At 41.7% G+C, this 22591-nt stretch overlaps 1 protein-coding gene across 5 annotated transcripts in view; it reads right to left on the bottom strand.

The window, feature by feature from the left end:
* Positions 1-22591, bottom strand: part of ppp6r2b (protein phosphatase 6, regulatory subunit 2b) — a 38630-nt gene that overhangs the window by 14862 nt on the left and 1177 nt on the right. For 2 of the 5 annotated variants that reach the window (XM_060923159.1, XM_060923163.1), the window contains exon 2: positions 740-865. The gene's annotated coding sequence lies outside the window, so the exon portion shown is untranslated. Of the gene's footprint in view, positions 1-739; positions 866-12042; positions 12186-14512; positions 15172-16060; positions 16840-22591 lie in introns of those variants that run through there. The other 3 variants (XM_060923160.1, XM_060923161.1, XM_060923162.1) reach the window with 3 other exon arrangements.

The raw sequence follows: 22591 nt of genomic DNA, 5'->3' as shown, positions 1-22591 counted from the left end.
GATGGATAAGGCGAATATCCCGACATATACCTCCTCCATCTTGCGTGAAGAGCCAGAACTGTCACAACATGATGTGCGCTCATCAGCGCTATCCTCCGTAGCCGCCTTGCCCTTTGTCGTCGTCGTTGATAAATTACTTGTACAACAGCATAGTAATCGCACAATTGTGAAAACAATAAAAACTGGAAAAAACATATAGCTTTGATGACATTAAAAAGAATAACAGCACGGAAAGCCTCCATGACTACTTTTGAACTTAACGCTTTGTGCGCGTGTCGTCTCTGACCAATAGCTGAACGACCTCAGGGCGCGTGGCTTTGCTGACAGATTTTGGTCCGCTTACTAAAACGTACAGTGTGAACGCGAACCGCACCAAAATGAAAAAATAAAAAAAACATTTGGTTCGGACCAAAGCAAGTGAACTATCGAACTATCCTGGTCTGAATACACCCTTAAACCTCCAGCTTCACCTCTGACTTTTACACAACGCTCACACTGGAGACTCCTTACAGGAACACCCCCCCCCACACACACACACTTCTCCTGACAGGAAACTTTGCCATATTAATGATTCTTTAAATCTGTTTACAGGTTTGTAAAAGCCAATAACAAAAAGGACAATTTCATAAACAATAAAGAAGAGTTTTATTAAACATGTCAGAATTTGAGCTGCTTGTGTTTTTGGTAGTGAAAAAAAAAAGAAATCAAAACACGATTAAGATAAAGAAATAAAAGTTACCTTCAGTCAGTGTGTGTTTCTTTAGATAAAGTACAGAGTCCAACACACATCAGCGTCCAACACTGTGGAGTCAGACAAACTGACGGGCTTTATACAGTTTATCACATTACATCACAGCACACACACCTGCAGAGAGAGAGAGAGAGAGAGAGAGAAATGCTGATAAAATTAAAGTTGTTCTGTAGTCTCAACAAATAAAACTCATTTCAAAAGAACACTAGAAAGATTCTGGTGAAAATACAAGGCCAGTGACAAACATTTCACTTAAGTGTTTTACACACACACACACACACACACACACGTATATAAAATGCAATTACTGGTCTTACTTTTTACTGCATAATAATTAAAATAATGTAACATTTATTAAATATAAAAAAAAAAAGTATTTCAAAAGTGTCTCCCATCATTGCTATTCATCTCATTTTACTTATTTACCTTTTTTTTTTTACCATTTTATTTTGACCTTTTATTTAACTTCACACTTTAAACACGGAGCTGCATTTTAAATGTTGATTTATAAACCCAGTTGAAAAAACCCACTGAACTCACGGATGAAAAACGGGACCTCAACCTCCTATAAAGCTGCTTTTACACGAGTGCGTGCACTGGAGCAAGTCGCCCTGGCACAACTGCCCATCTAAACATGATCTGTTCCAGAACAATCCGACACCGATGGACGCCACTTGCTCCACTTTGAAGTGGTGCAACTTGTTCCTGCTCGCCGTAGCTCGCCGTAGCGTCCATCCGGGTCATTTATCCTCCAGACATGACCGCTGCACAGCTAACTCAATGGTCAGTTCTTCTCGAGTGCTTTTCCTGGTCAAACTTCTCCACCTTTAATGATGGCGTTCAGCGATTCCTAAACCAAATCACACTGATAACTGGACTCAAAGTAGTTCTGACGCTCATCCAATTGTGCTGAGACACGGATCATCGTTTGCTTTTTCAATTTAAAGTTCATCTAAAGAGCCGACTCAGAGTGTTGATTCATTCCCTGAATGACATCACTTGGAGTGAATCGGTTTTCCGGAAGTGAAAGCTGGATTCAGTGCTGAATCACCAAGCAGAGAGCGGACAGTAACGCAAGAGAACAAGCCTCTGATCACTGACGCGTGTGTGCACGCTTTCGCGTTTACATGTCTAACCTCCGGTTTACCACCAATAAAGAGTCAGTGTGTCAACACTAAGGAAAGCAGGCGCAACTTGTTCCTGCTGCCTGTGTAAAAAACAGCTTTAGGATTCTTCTGGCCCTGAAAAAATAAGCTCCTCCCCCTGAGCCTGAAACAGACCCTCCATCTATTCCTTAAGGCCAATTTATGCTGACAACCCAGTTCTCGCAGACAGTGTCTGCGTAGCCCCCCCACCTTCGCAGACGCTCTGCGCGCACCTCCCAAAAATTGTGACCACCGCAGAAGCCTCGCAGACAGCGCCGCAGACAAGCGGGCTCTGATTGGTCCACTCTACATCCGCTGTGCACGCACTTCCGCTTCCCTACTTTCCCGGTTTGTTTTGTTTTCACGACCGCCATTTTTAAAAACACGAGTGAAGATGGAGCAGCACGAAGAGCGGTTGATCGAGGAAGTGAGGAAGTACGTACATCTATACGACTCCAGTTCTAGTCATTATAAGTAACCGGAGGATAAACACTCCACTAACCACACCCACCAACTACTCCTAGCGACTTCGCGCCCCCTTGCGTTGTGGCGGTGAATAACATCGCGCACGCCTATTACTCCCCACTCAACGATAAATTACAACTGTCTGCGAAAAGCTATCTGTGAAAGCCTTGTCGCAAGAGCATGCAGAGGCCTTTAAAAGGTAAGTCAAATATACAGGTTTAACAAAGAGGAAAAAAAAATACGACATTCTAATCACAGGTGAGAAAAGTTGCACACTGCTGCTTTAAAACACTTGCAGGCTGAACAACAAAGTTCTGACCCGGCTGCAGCGTTCTTTCAGTCTCTGAATGGATTAAATCTGCGTTTGTGAAGGAAATGACATCAGCTGCTCCACTGACTAAGCAGATCTTATTACAGGATCCATTTCCTGCATAACATGTTATTTACATTATCCTGTGAAGTGCACATGTACAGGAGTCTGTCAGCATCACTTACAATCCCGCACACACGGATTTATAGATCTGATTAATAAACCAAAAACACATCTGTACGGCACGCAGGAGCTCAGGATCATAAACATGACAAGAATGGAGCATTTACTCTTCAACACACAAGGTCAAGGTGTCTTTATTGTCCCAAAACAGGGAAATGGGTTTGCAGCCAGAAAGATGCACACACAATACACAACACGTCATGGGCAGGGTCCGTACAAATTAAACACGAGCACTAGACAATTACAAACATGGAGCTAACGGTCATTCAGCACCTGGATGGCAGTGGGGACAAAGGAAACCTTAAATCTCTTCGTCCGAAGAGGAGGCACCTTCCACCGACGGCCTGAGGGCAACAGTACAAACTCAGACTGAAGAGGATGATCTACACTCTCTAAGGTCACAGAAGCCTTCCTGAACACTTGTCTGTTATATAGATCAGTTAACTGGACTCGACTCCTCCCTGTAACCTTACTGGCCACTTTAACAAGGTTAAGCCTAGGTCACAACCGGAGGTATGATTTTTTGGCCGTGCAATTTTTGGCGTTTCCCAAAATCGCTGCTTTTTTTTTTGTTCGTGGAGAAAGATGCACGTTGGCCGCAAGTTTGTCTTGCAACCTGAAAAAAAACATAAGCGCCCGTAGAGTTTGTTTGACATGACAAAGAACCTCTGCGGCCAGTCCGCGGCCAGCCTACGGCTCGACAATCAGCACGTCACGCGCGCCCTCCGTGCGTTTCTTGCACGTAGACTGGCCATAGGAGCACGTACGGCCGGTTGTGACCGAGGCATTACCAAGCCTGTTTTTATTGGCCAGGGTCAGATTTCCATACCAAGCAACAATGCAGAACATAAAAACTGATTCAATAAAACTTCTATAAAAGAGGGTCATCATCTCTGAGCGAACATTAAAAGAGAACATTTTCCTCAAAAAATAGAGCCGTTGCTGAACTTTTTCTGCTGTGAAGGCAACGTGAGCATCAAAGCTTAATTTGTTGTCCACAACCACTCCCGGGTATTTATAGCTGTTTACCAGCTCAATATCTACACCTTTAATGCTGGTTACTACACGACAAGACCTGGACGTTCGAAAGCTGATCATCATGTAGGTACATTCAGTCCGTCTCTTTAAGAAACTACATTTCCCATCAGCCCACTTCTGCGTTGACCTACATCACGCATGGGCGGGATCACCAACGTCACATCCTACATGAAGGCATAAGAAACCCGGGAACTCCTAGCTCTGCCTCTTTTGGCACCGTGATTCAACACAGACACAAGGAGGAATCGCTCGCTCTGCGAGCAAACCCAAAAAGATGTCTTTTCTTTTCTTTCTTGCAAGAATCAGAGTTTCGCGCTTTTCTTTGTTTACCTTTGGCCACGGTAGACTCTAAGATCACGCGATTTTAAACTCAGCTCAAGTTACAACCGGTTTTTCATTTGTTCCTTATAAGTACGTACAACCCTGCAACCAGGCAGTTATTTTAAAAGTTAAGAAGCGATTGAATCCTTTTTAACTCAAAAGCTGTGCACAGTATTTAATCAGAGACTTTCTTTTCATCACGAGCGACCGTCGTCAGATCAAGAAGTTCTCTGCTCCACGGAACCGCCTCACGGAAGCCTCACATGTTCCACAGCTGCGAAACTCCAAAGTCTCGGAACATCTCTTCATAATCTTGCTAGAGGCAAGATACTAAGTAAGACTGGCAAATTTTGGGCATAAAACCTAGTCTTAGGAATTAGCTTTTATTGAAGTAGTGTGAATTTAAACTCACGTTTAATTGTTACACTATAGACACGCAGCGTGTTGAATTGATTTATTTGTTTTAATCTCTCAATTGTTTAATAGATAGGCTGTGCATGCTTCTCTTTATTCCGTACTAACATACTTAATTTCCTTATACATCTTGACCGCATCAAGATTTCAGTGGATTCAGTATTGTTATGAGCTAGTGGGTTAACTACCGGCTAGTCCTTTGTTACTTAGAAACACGTGGTCACAGGCCTCACAAACACCTTAGCTAAACACACAGCTAATTCTTTTGTTCCATTAGCCTCCAGGGCTAATTGCATTGTCTCAAGGGATCACAAGGCCTCCACCACGTGGAGTTAGCTACACAGAGCTAATCTAGGCCTACACAAACACGTGGCCTCTCACAAACACACCTTTAGCTAGCAACCAGAGCTAAATCCTTTGTTCTCAAACCCCACGTGGTGATACACCCTCCTTAGCTAGCATTCCTTTGTCTTAGCTTAGCCACACGAGGTTAATCTAAGCACACACACAGACATACCTAGCTAGCATCCCATGCTAGCCTTCTGCTCAGGCCATAGGGCCTTTCACACACCAGGCCTGACACACACAAACACATCTTAATTAGCACACAAAGCTAATCTTTTGTTTTCACCACAACACACACTCTCACACACACACACACACGCTCAAAGTATATCTCACCGTTTGTATATATTTCAACTGCCATTATTCATTTTTATCTTTGTTATAATAAATTCATTTATTATTGAAACTGTGTCTTTATTTGTTGTCTAACAATATTTTTGAAGTCCCCAATCTCCAAAGAATTCTAAAAGGTGCATATAATTTATGTAATATGATAAGTGATCATAATTTGGAATATACCATAATTTAGCTGTTTGGTAATTTATTATTAAGCACCAAAATTAATGGTATTGATTAAGGAGACTGATTCCATGAGTGATTTAATGATAATATGAGACTGATTCAATGAAAATGATTCACTGAAAATGATTCAAATGAGACTGATTCAAATTTAATTATTAACCTTCAGATTTAATGAGATTGATCACTCAATTACCCAAATGCACCTACAATCATATCCCTGGTTTTAGACACATTTAATTGGAGAAAGGATTCATCGCACCAAGATACAAAATCATTTACTGTACAACAGGCCCATGAATTAGCTCCTCCCCTTCAAGAAGACTCACAATGACAGAATCGTCAACAAATTTAATAATGTGTCTATCTGCATAGTTGCTGCGACAGTCATTAGTGTACAGAATGTATAGTAACGGGGAGAGACAACAACCTTGAGGAGATCCAGAGGAGGACTGCAGCTGATTCAGGGATGAGAGTGGGTGGTCACCAAAAAAGCAGAAAACAAGATGGCGCCCGAAGCCAACGGGGAGGGCTTCAAGATGCCCCCCCGGAAAATTTTGAAAAATAAGGCCTTACAAACCACTTGTCCTGCAATCTGAGCTGTAGTAGATAAAAAATATATATATATCTGTTGTCTTTTTTATATATTTACATGAAAATGTGTTTCAAATCAATAGGAGTATTGTTTGAATTCAAGATAAAATCACATTCTATATTCAATGGTATGGTTATAATTCATGATCAACAAAAACGACAAACTAAATTCACATTAAACTTAAGTTCTATTAATTATCAAAATGTTCATATATTAAATAAAATTTTAGGGTGACTGGCCTTTTCTCCCTATGACCTCATTAGTTGCATATGATTTCTTCAAAAAGTCTTTTGAAATATTTAAGTTTTCAAAACTGTCAGCATTAATTCAGATTTACTGACCATCATATACATGTTCAATGTACTAAATCAAACGAATGCTAAGTTTATGGGATAATGTCCATGTACACTTTATACAATTATTTATAGTTCACAGTCACTTCTCATTTTCATTTGATCATTTCGACGACTTCTTCAGCTTTTTGGCCAAAGACAAGAGCTTGTCAGTCCTCTCTCTGTTTTTTATACCAGCAGTGATTTCACGTACCTTCGCTTCGTCTCGCTTGTCAATTGTATTCGGCATTTTGAGTAAAAAAGCCGATACGAAAGAGAAACGTATTTTTGAAGCGCAGCGACGATGAACATGTGCAAGTTTCGATAAAATAGAACAGATGCGGGTACTTTTGTAAGAACTGTTATGATTGGCTTTTGTTCTCTCCCACACTCTTGTAAGAACTGTTATGATTGGCTATCATGCTCTCGCCAGCGATGTTTTGGCCAATTACATTGTAGATAACACGTATTCTACCGCGAGACTTAGCGAGACTAAAGATGGCGAAAATGTAAACATGTAACATCGTTGTAGGAATGAATTACGCTTGAGTATCATGAAGGAACATACCCCAACCCCCCTCAATAAATGAAAAAAAAAATCTCAACGGATTTGGCATAATATAAAAAGGTTGATTTTTACTCAGAAAAAGCGGAAATCCGCCGAAAAGCGGAAAACTCTCATCTCTGTGATTTGAAAAGCAGCCATTAACCCTCACACACTGGGACCGATTGGTCAAAAAGTCCAGTATCCAACCAACAAGATTAAAATCCAATTAAAAAAAAAAAACTGATTAGCTTCTCTGCTAACAGATGTGGCTGGATAGTGTTAAAAGCAGATGAGAAATCTACAAGCAACAGTCTTGCCTGAGCTTTGGATCCCTCAAGGTGGCGATACAGAAGATGTAGCAGCGTGACGGTGGCATCCTCCACACCTATACCTGGCCTATCAGCAGATTGTAGGGGGTCCAAAAATTCTTCTACCTGTAATAAAACTTCCTTTTTAATGAGCTTCTCCAACGTCTTCATAACTAAAGATGTCAGCGCCACAGGCCTGAAATCATTTAATGTAGAAGGCTAAGGCCCAATCCCAATTCTAATTTCTACCCCTCCCCCTCCCCCTTCCCCTTGGCCCTTCCCCTTGAAACTGAGCTACAAGGGATAGGGCTTGAAATTCAACCCTTACGTATTGGGATAGCCCTTCAACGATCGCATACGTCATCGCGTACCTCCGTCAGCGTTTACGTTAGCAAAATGCGACCAAATGCGTCATTGGCTGCGACCAGCCGCTACAGTCAGAGCCAGAGGCAGAAATCTCTGCTGGCAGGGTGTGATTTGTTAACTAACACCACTGAATGGGATATCTTTGGGGCTTCGTGCACCACATCCGACAGAATGAGGTGTCAGAACACTCATGTAAACAATAAAAGCGAGAATAACAGAACAAAACGTACGCAGTCAAGCAACCGAAAACAATACTCACTCCCAAAGCTTTTTAGCAGCAGCTTGGATTTCAGAAATCGCTGCTCATTCTCAGCTCGAAAGCGAATCAAGCGGCGTGTTTCCTCTGGATAACAACTTAAAACACGTAAATAATGGAGAAAATACATTTATGACAATCTTTCGCCGCGGGAACCGCCATCTTTCTGAAATCCGCATGAAATCTCGCTGAAATCCGCATGGCATTGTGGGAAATCACTCAAACCCCTTCGTTCGGAGTCAGCTCCAGGAAAATCTCCGTTTGGAGGGGTACAGAAACCCTACCCCTTCCCCTACCCCTCCGCGTTAACTGGGATTGGGATACCCCTACCCCTTCACGTGAACGCGCAAAATGGAGGGGAAGGGCCAAGGGGTTGGTCCAAGGGGTGAAATGGGATTCGGCCTTATTAATCTTTGCAACAGGGACAATAGTGGAATGTTTCCATAACTTGGGGACCTTTTGTTGCTGGAGAGATAGCGTAAAAATTAAATGGAAAATATTGCACAGCTGTTCAGCACAAGTTGCCAGAACATGGCCACAAATATTGTCAGGTCCTGGACTCTTACTCTTTTTAATTTAAGCGTTTTTCCACACTTTGGACATCCGAAGCAAAAGCAGGAGGAGCTCTGGTGGTGTCCTTTAACGTATTCACCGTGTCAGTGAAGTCACGATTATCAAATCTTAAACAGAAAGAGTTTAACTCATCAGCCAACTGCTTGTCAGAATTAAAACCAGTCAGAGTAATGTTGCTATGACCACTGTTTGTACACCCAGCCATAAATTTCATACCGTTCCAGGCTTCTTTTAAGGCCATGTACACACGTAGCCGGGTATTTTTAAAACCGAACATTTTCCCCCCCTCCGTTTATAAAAATGTTTTATCCACACCACCTCGTCTTCGAAAAAAATCCCTTCCACACATAACCGAACATCTGCGTTTTCAATCACATTCATAAGCATTCCAAACCTGTAGATGGCATTATTTCCCCAAATCCTACCCCCTAATCACATCAGAATAGCCCTCTGTTGGCGTCACTTCCGCCTAAACATAAAACATGGCGCCAAGCTCGTTCGTCTGGACAGACTCGGAGACAGAATCGCGTCTAAACACAATTTTGGAGTATAAACTTCAAAAGACGCAAGAAAACGTTGATTGGGAATCTTGTCAGTAGTTGGGCTTCTAAAATTAAACATGTAAATAGCACCTGCACAATAATTAACGCTTTCAAGGCACTACTCCGATCCATTACTCTTTGTCCATGCTTAATCTGGCTTCTGCAGTAAACAAAGGTCGCACGTTTGACGTCAGGGCAGATTTGTTGTCATTTTTTTGGCGCAGATTGTGACGTTCTAAAATGCAAAACTCCGGTTATCTCTGTCTACACGAAAAGGCATACACGGAGTTTTCAAAAATCTTCACTTTGCCTGGAGTTTTTTTTAAATATTCGTTTTTGATGTGTTTTCATGTGGATGACAGGCCAAAACGTAGAAAAATATCTTCGATTTAGCAGATACCCGGCTACGTGTGGACGGGGTCGAAGTTATGACTGCCCAACTCAGCTTCAATTTTATCTTTATATGCAAGTTTGGCCCTTCTAATTTCAGATCTAATCTCCTTCTTAGTTTCTTTAACCTCAATAACATTTCCCTCCTTGAAAACGTTTTTCCTTTTCTGAATCAGGCCCTTAAGTGCTGACGAGGCCCAAGGTTTATTATTGGGGAAAAACTTCACAACCTTAGTTGGAATTAGAGGTCGACCGATCTATCGGCCGGCCGATTTAATCGGCTGATTTTTGCCATTTTTTAATGACTCGGCATCGGCCGATTTTCTTATTTGGTCACGCGGATTTAAAGTCAGGCACGACAGCTACGTAGAACACGGCGTACAAAAGACCCAAGCCAACAAACGTTTCAGGAGTCAGCAGAGATAGCCTACAGGTAAGGCTTCAATTCTTACATTTCAATGTCCTAAAGTCGTATATTTGCTCTCATGATAGTTGTAATCTGTGATGTGTTGCTTCATTTAGCGAAAGGAAAAACGAATAGCATTTCAACTGCATCGGAGTTGTAGAATTCCTCTCGAAACGAAACGTTGCAATGCGTAGCCTTGTGGCCGCGAGTGCGTCGGGAATGCGTCGACTATGTAAGCCCCCTTAACGCTGGTGACCGCTACGTTCCGATCTAAACTGTAGTAACGGACAATCTAAGTGAAAAAGTTAACAAAAAGAGGACGCAAAACTAACCTGTGAACGTATTATAACATTGCCATCCAATATCGTGTTACACTGGCAAAGCCCTCAAAGCTTCCAGGATCTTGTAAGCTTTGAGGGCTTTGCCAGTGTAACACGATTAACAAGAAAATTGTAAATGTCGTGGTAGGCCAGATCGGGCAAATCGCCGGCACCGCAGCTCCGAATTTCCCTGAACAAGGATTGCAGCAAGTTGTACGGATCTGCAATCCCCAACCTGGAACACTTTTCCACGTAACGCTGCCTCACGTCACCTTCAAGATGCTGAACAAACTTAGACAAGTAATCGCGCGATGTAGATGGGGTATTTTCCGAATTTTCTTGGGGATTACTGCCTGGATCCATTACGCTCGCGCAAGGTAAACAATCCTGAAGCCGTCCAATATGGCGGAGTAAACACCGACGGGTCACGTGACTGCACATCCTCTACAGACAGGATGAAGATGCACCGTATTGTGATCAGAGGATCCAAGAGCAGGACCCGCTGCGGACTTGCATGCTCCTTTTATGGAGCCATAACAGAGGTCCAAAGTTTTCTCATGACGCGTAGGACAATTAACGTACTGATAAAAACTATGCAGTGTTTTCTTTAAGTTACAGTGATTAAAATCTCCCAAAATTATATTGGGAGCATCGGGGGAGTTTAATTGAAGAGACTGAATCACTCTGAAGATAGTCTTGGCTGCAACTTCTGCATTTGCCTTGGGATGGATGTAAACAACAGTGACGTACACACGAGGGAATTCCCTCGGGAGATAAAAGGGTCTCAATGACACGGACAGGAACTCTATGTCCGGCAAACACAGCTGCTCACACACAGTGTGACACACTGACATTTTCAGCGAAAACCTTCACGTATACACTCCGGTCCATAAGTATCTGGACAGTGAGTGTAATGTTTCCTCTGTACACCGAAATGATGGGTTTGAACTGAAGCCATCAAAATGAGACTAAAGTGTCAACTTTCCGCTTTAATTCAAGGCATAAAACAAAACATTTGCTTTAACAATTTTGGAAATAGACTTTTTTTTTTTTAACTGACCTTCCATTTTCACAGGCTTCAAAGTAATCCGACAATTAACTGACGAAAAGCAGTTTCATGTCCAGTTATAAACCATTTCCTCTTTATTTCATGACAAATTTAATGAGATGAAGAAGAAAAGAAGAAACCTTTATCACATGCACACTTCAAGCACAGTGAAATTCATCCTCTGCATTTAACCCATCTGAAGCAGCGCGCACACACACACACACACACACACACACACACACACACACACACAGAGAGCAGTGGGCAGCCACACTAGAGCGCCCGGGGAGCAGTCAGGGATCAGGTACCTTGCTCAAGGGCACTTCAGCCCAAGAGGAGGAAGGAAAAACCAAACCCGTGGAGAGAGAGAGAAGCTTTGGGAGTGGCCTGATCAACAATTTGGTTCATTTTTGAACAGAAGGAACCTACTGATGATCTCAGCAACACCAAAAGTCCTGGAAGACCACAGAAGACAACGAAACTGGATGATCATACACAAAGAATTCTTTCTTTGGTGAAGAAAAATCACTTCACAACATCTAGCCAGCATTGCTCATGATCCAAATCACACCACACCATCTGTCAATCATGGTGGGCGTGTACGGCTGCTAAAAGAACCGGGTCACTGGTGTTTACTGATGAGGTCACTACTGGCAGAAGCAGCAGGATGAATTCTGAGGTGTAGAGCTTTACTTTCTGCTCAGATTCAGTCAAATGCTGCAGAACTGATCGGACGGAGCTTCACAGTACAGATGGATAACAACCCAAAACATACCGTGAAAGAAACCCAAGAGCTTCTTAAGGCAAAGAAACGGAATGTTCTGAAATGGCCGAGTCAGTCAACCCAACTGAGCTGCTTTTCACTTACTGAAGACGAAACTGAAGGCAGAAAGAGCCACAAACAAGCAGCAACTGCAGGCAGCTGTAGTAAAAGCCTGGGAAAGACGCCTCACATGAGGGAACTCGACTTCTAGTGATGTCCAGGGGCTCCAGACTTCAGGGGGTCAGGGACTGCAAAGGATTTGTATCCGAGTGTTAAAAATGATGCTTATTTATGGGTTGTTTTACAATCAGGGTACGCAAGCTAAAAATCACATTTAACACTTATTATCTTCAATATCAAAAGACTTGACTAAATAAACTTGGTTGTTTATTGTAGCCCTGTGATAGCTCTATTCACCATGCAAAAAAAATTTGGTGATAACGTTATTTTTGGTGAATGTATGGCAATGTGTGTCATATTTAGCAAAATTACTCATGTCATTTAGAAAAAGTGCTTTTTTGACCACAGGTAGCTCCAAAAGGGATGCACTTACATCATTCTTTATACCATAAAACACATATTTGGTTCCATATCATTGGAAACAGAGTTAAGTTTTAATGTTGAATGCCAGTAAGTTTTCAGACTATTTTGATCAAATTAGTCTGTAATTGTGTCAAAAAAAAAAGTCCTCTCCGAGACAGCTAATTTTTCAATATAAAATAACATATCTAAAATGATTATTTTCATCCTAAAATGTGGTCAAGATATTGGGACATAAATATTAGAGACAACTAACACAAAGCTTACAGCCTTATATTTAAAAGCACTATGGAAGTAGCGGATTCTGAATTGTCAAAAAAAAAGTCCTCTCGGAGAATCACTTCATTTGTTTCTCCCAGCCCTGCTTAAAGCTACACTTCATCTTCTTTATCTTATAGCAGATTACACAAAACTACCATACACACACGTCAAAAAATTACCTGCAATCTGTTCTTTAACTCGTCCTTCACTTAAAAACTGGTACAAGAATCAGTTTGAATCAATTTGAATTTTGGACCCCTGCGACACAAACTTTGTCCCCTGATTGTAAAACAACCCTTATAGTTATAATTGTTGGCCCGTCCAATTATTTTTGAGCCTGTAAAAATCAAGGGACTGTGGTTAAAAAAAAAAGCCTTGAATTAAAGTTGAAAGTCGACACCATTTCAAATCCATCGTGATTGTGTACAGCACCAAAATTGTGTCACTGTCCAAATACTTATGGATATGACTACAGTAGACCCCCACCTATTCGCGGTTCAGTATTCACGCATTCACATATTCGCAGGATTTTATATAGAACATATCTCCTATACATTCGCGGAAATCTCAGCGATTCGCGGTCATTTGTGGTGAACATATCGAACGTTTACACACTGCGAACGTTTACGCACTGCTACATTCTCGGAGCCGAATGCTCGCTCGCTACTGGCTGAAGTTTGAATGGCGGGCTGCTGCTCATTGGCTGATATGAATGAGCGCATTGTACAGTACAGTCTCGCGGTTCCCGTAGTTCAGACTTGTTCACGTGTTGTGCGTTCTTGGTATTTTTGAATAATTTTTACGCCCTACAACGGCTCCTAAACGCTCTGCATCTTCTAAGGCTCCTTCCAAGGAACCTAAGCACCAGAAGGAGGTAATGACGCTGTAGGAGAAGGTAGGACTTCTCGATACGCTAAAGGAAGGGAAGAGTTTTGCGGCAGTGGCTCGTCACTACGGCATCAATGAGAGTACCGTGCGCTACAACGAGAGTACCGTGCGTATCTAAAGTGTTTGGGATCATAGCCTAGGGTATAGACCCTTTTCACTCACATGACCTTCGTAAACGCGACCGCCATTTTGGACATGAAGAAATAACGGTTTATGGCACAGACCCTTTCGGTTCTCGCTCATCTAGCTGCTACAATGACTGCTTAGACTGCAACAATAATACCTAACACACATTTAAGTATCCGTCGTAAAGACGTGAAACTCGTCGAGTGACGAGTGTGTTCATTGATAAGCTAACACAATCTAAAAGTAGACATACCGTCACACTGCCCTGGCGCTGTGTACAGTTTACCTTCTATGGTTTGTGCACTCACTATTTGCCATTACTTTCTCCAACCCAGTGTTCGAACTATGCCGATATTTTCGGGGGGTCCCTTTTTTTCCCTTGGGGGGGGGTTGCGCTTGCGCTTGTCTCAGAGCACAGATCTCCAAACACATGAGAAGCCTATCTTACGCACATATCACGCAGACTCCACACACGCATCGCGTCTGAAGTCATAACTCATCAGGGGAAATCGTGTCCGCATTGGCATGTTCAAAAAGCAACCTTGCGTCAACAATGATACCACACGCAAAAAAAAAAAAACAGTCAGGCTACTCAACACATCTGATCCACAGCAGCACCAAAGCATCACTGGAAACCATGTCAACAACCAATCTTCCATTTCAACACGCGTCAACAAACAAATGGCACCACAAACATGAACGAATCGGTCAGGCTACCGATTCCAAACCCACAGCAGATGAATAATTAAATGCATCTTACCTTAAAGCAGAATCGACCACAAAGGAAGTGTGTTGGCACTGTTGGCACACTTCCTTTCTACTAGTTTGTGTCCCCAACCTGGCAGCAGCAGTCGGTGTCATATCGGTTTATTTTATCTTTGATGTAAACACAACACTTCGGATATGCAAATGCTTCCCGTTACACACGATTGCTATGTCAATAAACATCATTTTGCCAATATTTTAGAGACCATCCATCTTTTCCGTCGGTCAGCATCTGTCGGGATCCGATAAAATGATAAATCTTGCCTTGCGTGTTGATGGTTATTACATCCAGGTGCACAACAATATAATGGCATGATGGAAGTCTTGCTGAAAGTAAAAACTTTCTTTGATGGCTATATTCCTTTCGATGCTTCGCCGTCGTTCCTCGTTGTTGGCTGTGGTAGACTACTGGTAGTTCATGTCCAAAATGGCGGCCGCGTTTGTCGTGACGTCACGTGGGAAGGGTCTATAGGGAGTGTTTTAGACATCAAAATGAGCATTTGTGAGCAGTTTTGGGGGGGGGGGGGGGGGGGGTTTACACGTATTCGCGATTTTGGCTTATTTGCGGCCATGTTCGGTCCCTAACCCCCGCGAATACTGAGGGCTTACTGTATATCAAGTTTCTCTCACTGGATTTCACACACAGACTCTTAACTTCCAGAATACTCAAGGGGAAAAGAAAAAAACAAAAAACACACACAACACTGAACTGAACACCAGTTCTTCTGATTTAACTCATTAATTGATTGAACTTGAATCAACAATTTTTGTTGCAAAAACACATCGTCTAAAAGCATCTGTTCATGAGTCACCCAAAAGTCCTGATGAACAAGTTTTAACCAAAAAATAAATAAATTCCCACAGGCTTTTTAAATCTGCACTTCAGGGTAAAATGGGAGAAGCAAGAGCAAAAGGGCAGCGACGAGAAAACAGACAAAAACAAAAGGATTTGATTAACAAATCAGCCAGGAAACGCGAATCACTCGAACCAGAATGAAGACGAGATGCAGGAACTGGGTGAAAAACAAGCACTCAGACCTTGTAGCTCATACAGAACACGAGAAGTTCATGTCTGAACCTGACTTGGGTTTAAAGGGTGTGTGTTTTAAGAGATTTTCCTTTTGTGCTCTTAACACTGTGTTGGTGAATAATACTGCATTCACATGCTGCTTGGATCGTTTCCCAACTGCTCAGTTGTAATTATTCACTCAAATGCTTTATAAATAGGTTTCCTCATCTAGTTTTGTCTGATTTATTTTCCCCTGCTGTAAAACTTCCACGAAGCCAGAAGACAGGCTGTAAACCCGAGCCTGAACATATCTGCGGCCTAAAACTGGTCACTCACTCAAACCATCATTTCCTACATCACAACACTTCAAAATCATTTCACTTAACGACTCAAATGATGTTCACAAATCAGCTTTACAGGAATCTGGGTGTAGGTTCAGCTCCCTCATGAACAAGCTCACTTTCAGGGGTCATGGATGGTTCCACATGGACACCCTAAAGAGCTGCACTTCCCAAGAACTCTTCTCACCCTTACCTCAGTGGATGAACACACCTGCAGAATTGTACGCAAGAAGTGCTGCTGTATGGTCAGGAAACCATTGATCCAATCCTGACGATGCCACAGTCATCTGTGGCAACGAGAGTAAAATTGGCCATGCTCTCAGAGTGGGAGGGGCATACTCTCTTTCTGCTGTCAATCACAGCAACACTAGCCAATCATGAGCATCTGTGAGTTCATGCGCATGTGAGAGAGAGAGAGGATGGATAGTGGGGCTCTTATTTACACTGCTCATAAACAAAGCGCTTTACATGCAGTAGCTAAAAGCAAAATATAAGATCTTCCCAAAAAACAGGTATAAATAATTTTTAGAAAGTCCAACATGGAGGTAGAAATTGCAGAAGAGTCAGAGACACAGGATAAGACGAGTCCGGAATTAAAGATGGCTGAACGTGGGGAATATCTCAGCTCTTCTGGCAGCTGGTTCTGTTCACCGAGCGCTCTGTAGTGATCTGAGAGGTCATCGTGTGTGTCTAAGGTCAAGCAAGATCTGCTAATGATCTTGGAGATGTACGACTGTCTAGTTGTCTTTATTTCTATCTGTGCAGCGTTTCCTTATAAACATCACAGTGTGACTGAACTTTCGTTGTCTTCACCGAGCACTCGGCTTTACTGATCATCGAGAGGAACATCAGCTAGTCTGGCTAACGTGACAAAGCTCTACAAGCATTTGGTCTGGCCAAGACATTAAGCCCAACCGTTTCCCAGAGCGCGTGGTTGACCCGCCTCCCTGAAATGCCTCAGTTTGCTACTGGTCGAAGCCAGAAAAGGCTGTGACAAAGCTTAAACCAATCACATCACTCTTTCCTCTGACATATGCGACGCGACGGGGCTAACTGGTAGATTAAACTCTTACCGAAGCCGGTCGGGAGCAAGGCGAAAACGGCCTTCCTTTCAATAAATACCTCCAGGGCTGCTCTTCGCTCTGTTTTCAATGAGAACTTCCCGTTGAATGCTTTCAATACAGCATCTATGCATAATAGATGCGGAAGCGTGAATGAAGCGCTTCCGGCATAGATTCTGTAAACAATTTATGGCTTCCGGTCGCAGTTCTACTACGTCAGTGCCTTGAACACGCCTCTACCCAGGGCCGTTAGAGATGCTCAAAGTTGATTGGTTCCCGATTTTTCGGGAGCTTGGAAGAGCTGTAGATAGCCTGCCTGGCCAGACTAAGCTCGCAACAGGCCCTCGTGTTGCGTCACGCTTAGGATGGGCGGGCCCAGGCTAAACATCAGCGGTATCTGATGTTACACAGATGTGATGTGATCTAGGCCTAACCTTAACAAAACAGTTCCAGGTTTTCTTATTGACGTCTATATTGTTTTGTTTTTGTTTAAATACAGAAATGAATCTGGTGTCATTTACTGGTGTTGTAAACAACAACAACAACAACAGACTCCAGAGGCAGAAAGACCCAAATGTCCAAATCTTTCAATCCACTCCTGTTCAGAAATAATGGTACAGTAGGAGTCCATTTCTGTCCCCCAAGATACAATTTACACTAATGTACCCACTAGGGCTTATTAAATGGACCTCAAGGTAAGTTTTTGGCCCTAAAAAGGTACTCATATGTTCCCAAGCAGGACATAAAGCATAAAAATAAGTACCTCAGAGCATACGGTCCCAGTGACTATAATACTCTCCCCCCCTTACATTTCTGGCAACCTGACTTCTTCATGATTGTGCCAATCTACTGAGGGTTCACCATCAATGCTGGTTCTACGGTGCACAGCTAACGTTAATGCTGGATTGGAAAGCAACAAACCTAACGCGGTGTCACGCTCTGGCTCCGCAAGACTGTACCATGTAATGAATAAGGAGAGGGGTGAAATATAAAGACGATCTATTCTAATGATTTTGCAGAAAATGGAAAACCAAACCAGAAGGTTGTTGCATTTTCTTGTTTTAAGAGACAAAATTATCTTTTTTTTTCTAATTAATTTAACTTACACATGGTAATAATGTTAATATTGTCCTCTGAGGGCCCTCGGTCAATGCTGGGCCCTTAGAATTGTCCTAACTTTTCACCCCTGCCCTTATGGCTCTGGTTCCTCAGACCAGTGCGATGGTCACATGGTTCATTATGGATTTAGAGCTACAGGTACAGAGAGTTATAGAAAGCTGCTTTGGGACCATGTCTACTGTTAAAAATAATATATACAAATAATATGGCCACACAGAGAGAGAGAGAGAGAGAGAGTCCAGTTATAAATTAATATTCATCAGTTACAGACAGTTTGTTCTCCATCAGTACCACAGGTTCAGTATTTAAATTAGCTGAATTCAGGTTTTTTGTTCAGTTTGAACACAACAAACAATCACACTGCAACCAGTACAGAAAACGATGGCGTTTGGCCCATGTGCACGCGTGTATTTTCTATATAAACGTGTGTGTATATATTTTCTAAGTGTGTATGTGTCTTTATTCTCTATATAAACGTGTGTGTATATTTCCTATATAAACGAACATGCGCGCGCGTGTATATTCTATATAAACGTGCGCATATATTTTCTAAGTGTCTTCATTCTCTATATAAACGTACGTGCGTGTGTATTCTATATAAGCGTGCGCATTCTATACAAGCGTGCGCGTATTCTATATAAACGTGCATGTGTGTATTCTACCGTATATTCTATATAAGCGTGCGCATTCTATATAAACGTGCGCATTCTATATAAACGTGTGCATGCGTATTCTATATAAACGTGTGCATTCTATATAAACGTGCGTGTGTGTATTCTATATATTCTATATAAACGTGTGCGTGCGTATTCTATATAAACGTGCGCATTCTATATAAACGTGCGCATTCTATACAAACGTGCGCATTCTATACAAACGTGCGCATTCTATACAAACGTGCGTGTGTATTCTATATATTCTATATAAACGTGCGTATTCTATATAAACGTGTGCATTCAATATAAACGTGTGCGTATTCTATATAAACGTGCGCATTCTATATAAACGTGTGCGTGCGTATTCTATATAAACATGTGTATTCTATATAAACGTGTGCATGTATATATTCTATATAAATGTGCGCATTCTATATAAACGTGTGTATTCTATATAAACGTGCGTGTGCATTTTCTATATAAACGTGTGTATGTATATTTTCTATATAAACATGCGCGTGTATGTAAATGCGCATGTATGTAAATTTTCTATATAAACGTGCGCGTGTGTATATTTTCTAAGTGTATGTGCGCGTGTGTATATTTTATATATATATATATATATATATATATATATATATATATATGTGTGTATTTTCTATATAAACGTGTGTATATTTTCTATATAAACATGCGTATGTGTATATTTTCTATATAAGTGTGTGTATTTTTTTATATTTAAATGTGTGTGTGTGTATATTTCCTATATTTAAATGTGCATGTGTATATTTTGTGTGTGTATATTTTCTATATAAACGTGCATGCGTATATTTTCTGTATAAACGTGCGTGCGTGCGTATATTTTCTGTACAAACGTGCGCGCGCGTATATTTTCTATACAAACGTGCGCGCGCGTATATTTTCTATACAAACGTGCGCGCGCGTATATTTTCTATACAAGTGTGTGTTTTCTGTGTGCGCGCGCGTATATTTTCTGTATAAGCGCGCGCGCGCGTATATTTTCTGTATAAGCGCGCGCGCGCGTATATTTTCTGTATAAGCGCGCGCGCGCGTATATTTTCTGTATAAGCGCGCGCGCGCGTATATTTTCTGTATAAGCGCGCGCGCGCGTATATTTTCTGTATAAGCGCGCGCGCGCGTATATTTTCTGTATAAGCGCGCGCGCGCGTATATTTTCTGTATAAGCGCGCGCGCGCGTATATTTTCTGTATAAGCGCGCGCGCGCGTATATTTTCTGTATAAGCGCGCGCGCGCGTATATTTTCTGTATAAGCGCGCGCGCGCGTATATTTTCTGTATAAGCGCGCGCGCGCGTATATTTTCTGTATAAGCGCGCGCGCGCGTATATTTTCTGTATAAGCGCGCGCGCGCGTATATTTTCTGTATAAGCGCGCGCGCGCGTATATTTTCTGTATAAGCGCGCGCGCGCGTATATTTTCTGTATAAACGTGCGCGCGCGCGTATATTTTCTGTATAAACGTGCGCGCGCGCGTATATTTTCTGTATAAACGTGCGCGCGCGCGTATATTTTCTGTATAAACGTGCGCGCGCGCGTATATTTTCTGTATAAACGTGCGCGCGCGCGTATATTTTCTGTATAAACGTGCGCGCGCGTATATTTTCTGTATAAACGTGCGCGCGCGTATATTTTCTGTATAAACGTGCGCGCGCGTATATTTTCTGTATAAACGTGCGCGCGCGTATATTTTCTGTATAAACGTGCGCGCGCGTATATTTTCTGTATAAACGTGCGCGCGCGTATATTTTCTATATAAACGTGCGCGCGTGTATATTTTCTATACAAGTGTGTGTTTTCTGTGTGCGCGAGTGTATATTTTCTATATAAACGTGCGCGCGTGTATATTTTCTATATAAACGTGCGCGCGTGTATATTTTCTATATAAACGTGCGCGCGTGTATATTTTCTATATAAACGTGCGCGCGTGTATATTTTCTATATAAACGTGCGCGCGTGTATATTTTCTATATAAACGTGCGCGCGTGTATATTTTCTATATAAACGTGCGCGCGTGTATATTTTCTATATAAACGTGCGCGCGTGTATATTTTCTATATAAACGTGCGCGCGTGTATATTTTCTATATAAACGTGCGCGCGTGTATATTTTCTATACAAACGTGCGCGCGTGTATATTTTCTATACAAGTGTGTGTTTTCTGTGTGCGCGAGTGTATATTTTCTGTATAAACGTGCGCGCGCGTATATTTTCTATATAAACGTGCGCGCGTGTATATTTTCTATATAAACGTGCGCGCGTGTATATTTTCTATATAAACGTGCGCGCGTGTATATTTTCTATATAAACGTGCGCGCGTGTATATTTTCTATATAAACGTGCGCGCGTGTATATTTTCTATATAAACGTGCGCGCGTGTATATTTTCTATATAAACGTGCGCGCGTGTATATTTTCTATATAAACGTGCGCGCGTGTATATTTTCTATATAAACGTGCGCGCGTATATTTTCTATATAAACGTGCGCACGCGTATATTTTCTATATAAACGTGCGCACGCGTATATTTTCTATATAAACGTGCGCACGCGTATATTTTCTATACAAGTGTGTATTTTCTATATAAACGTGCGCGCGTGTGTATTTTCTATATAAACGTGCGCGCGTGTGTATTTTCTATATAAACGTGCGCGCGTGTGTATTTTCTATATAAACGTGCGCGCGTGTGTATTTTCTATATAAACGTGCGCGCGTGTGTATTTTCTATATAAACGTGCGCGCGTGTGTATTTTCTATATAAACGTGCGCGCGTGTGTATTTTCTATATAAACGTGCGCGCGTGTGTATTTTCTATATAAACGTGCGCGCGTGTATATTTTCTATATAAACGTGCGCGCGTGTATATTTTCTATATAAACGTGCGCGCGTGTATATTTTCTATATAAACGTGCGCGCGTGTATATTTTCTATATAAACGTGCGCGCGTGTATATTTTCTATATAAACGTGCGCGCGTGTATATTTTCTATATAAACGTGCGCGCGTGTATATTTTCTATATAAACGTGCGCGCGTGTATATTTTCTATATAAACGTGCGCGCGTGTATATTTTCTATATAAACGTGCGCGCGTGTATATTTTCTATATAAACGTGCGCGCGTGTATATTTTCTATATAAACGTGCGCGCGTGTATATTTTCTATATAAACGTGCGCGCGTGTATATTTTCTATATAAACGTGCGCGCGTGTATATTTTCTATACAAGTGTGTGTTTTCTGTGTGCGCGAGTGTATATTTTCTATATAAACGTGCGTGCGCGTATATTTTCTATATAAACGTGCGCGCGTATATTTTCTATATAAACGTGCGCACGCGTATATTTTCTATATAAACATGCGCACGCGTATATTTTCTATACAAGTGTGTGTTTTCTGTGTGCGTGAGTGTGTATTTTCTATATAAACGTGCGCGCGTGTGTATTTTCTATATAAACGTGCGTGCGTGTGTATTTTCTAAGTGTGAGTATTTTCTATACAAGTGTGTGTTTAAGTGTGCGTGTGTATATTTTCTATATAAACATGCATGTGTATATTTTCTGTGTGTGTGTGTATTGTCTATACAAGTGTGTGTGTTTACTCTCTATATATAACCGTGTGTGTGTGTTTACTCTCTATATAACCGTGTGTGTGTGTATTTTCGAAGTGTGTGTTTACTCTCTATATAACCGTGTGTGTGTATTTTCAAAGTGTGTGTGTTTACTCTCTATATAACCGTGTGTGTGTGTATTTTCAAAGTGTGTGTGTTTACTCTCTATATAACTGTGTGTGTGTGTATTTTCAAAGTGTGTGTGTTTACTCTCTATATAACTGTGTGTGTGTGTATTTTCAAAGTGT

The sequence above is a fragment of the Neoarius graeffei genome, chromosome 6 (assembly GCF_027579695.1).
Source record: "Neoarius graeffei isolate fNeoGra1 chromosome 6, fNeoGra1.pri, whole genome shotgun sequence".
Taxonomy (NCBI): domain Eukaryota; kingdom Metazoa; phylum Chordata; class Actinopteri; order Siluriformes; family Ariidae; genus Neoarius; species Neoarius graeffei.
The sequence above is the reverse complement of the archived record's forward strand: the minus strand, read 5'-3'. Positions and strand labels throughout refer to the sequence as shown.